Genomic DNA, 1,439 nt, shown 5'->3' on the forward strand with positions numbered 1-1,439 from the left:
AAGTCCCCCAGTGGGTGATACTTTACAACCATTACGCCAAGAGTTCAATAACACATCACTTTATAAGTTTTAACAAATGAATTTCTAGTAAACAACACAACACCAACCGGTGCGTGACTACCATATGTTGATTGCACAGCCTCAACCCAATCAGAAATGAACATATATAATTGTAAACAACGCCACACCAACCAATTATGATCTTGTATCAGGTACACAAAACCACTCCAACCACCAATTACCATATATACTTGTGAACAACACCAAACCAACAAGCAATGACCATATATCAAGTACACAACAACACATCACCAGCAATGACCTTGTAGTTTGTAAACAACACCACACCAACCAGTAATGACCATGTATCTAGTATACATCACCANGAGTGACTCAAATAAACTGTAGAGGATCGGTACATACAACCTGTGTGAGAGTAACAGAACTACTACTGGATAGTGACTCCTACAAATGGAGGTACTGTAGGGGATTGGTGTTTACCAATCCTGAAGTTTAATTATCCATACAACCTGTGTGTGTGTTACATAACAAAGAAGAAATTAATGACATCCAAGATAGTTACTATTGCTCTTTTACTCCAGGTTATATTTCTCCCCAATTGAAACAATTTTCTTTTTTATAAAATTTACCGAAATAAATGTTATTACGTACCCTCATTCTGATATAGCCGTTTATAATAGTTTGTGCTCATATTGTATATCACTTTTAAGCGTTCTACAGACTAACGCTGTACCTACCTTGAAAAGCACGTGTGACATTGGCAGACCTAGCACCTACCTCGTATGCGCTTGTAACTCGAAGCCTGTAGAAGATGGGAATGAAAACATGCGCAGCTCCAAAGGCTACAAACAGGTAGGCGAGTCCGATCCAAAAGTACATAGTGGTGTAGTTGTACATTTCGGCAGGAACACCCAGGAGAGTAATAGCGGACATAAAGCTGGCCAAAAGCGAAAGGGACACTGGCAAGGGGTTCATGTCTCCCCCCGCCATCAGAAACTCCCGCGTGGTCTGGCGGTTGCGATCCTTGATGGCATAGAACAGGCCAATGGATGCTGACACACATAGGATAGATCCGAATAAAACATAGTCTACTGTCGTAAAAGTGTGTTTCACGCCAGTCTGGAAACTGTATGTATCCGACTCCATGGCAGAGTGATTCGGGGTTTGTGCTTGATGTGGTGTCTTTACCTGGAGTCACTGACTATTTGTAAACGTAAACCTGGACCTGGGTGTGCTCATGTGCTGTGCTACCTTAAGTCAACAAATCCAGTATGTACGCAAGTGGTACGACATTGGCCTGAAGTATGGAGACAGCGTTATACCCTAGATACTAAGAAGGTGAATGAAGTTTCAAGACCTACTGTATGTTGGTTCTCTATATAGGCGCGCCCCGGCGTGGTGTCACGTGGGTTGCATGC

General features: G+C 42.4%; 1 pseudogene; it reads right to left on the minus strand.

Annotated features, from left to right (window-relative positions):
* Positions 1 to 758: 758 nt before the first annotated feature.
* LOC110453014 lies at positions 759 to 1,167 on the minus strand (annotated as a pseudogene).
* Positions 1,168 to 1,439: the final 272 nt, after the last annotated feature.

This window comes from Mizuhopecten yessoensis, unplaced genomic scaffold (assembly GCF_002113885.1).
Source record: "Mizuhopecten yessoensis strain PY_sf001 unplaced genomic scaffold, ASM211388v2 scaffold7055, whole genome shotgun sequence".
In the NCBI taxonomy this organism is placed as follows: domain Eukaryota; kingdom Metazoa; phylum Mollusca; class Bivalvia; order Pectinida; family Pectinidae; genus Mizuhopecten; species Mizuhopecten yessoensis.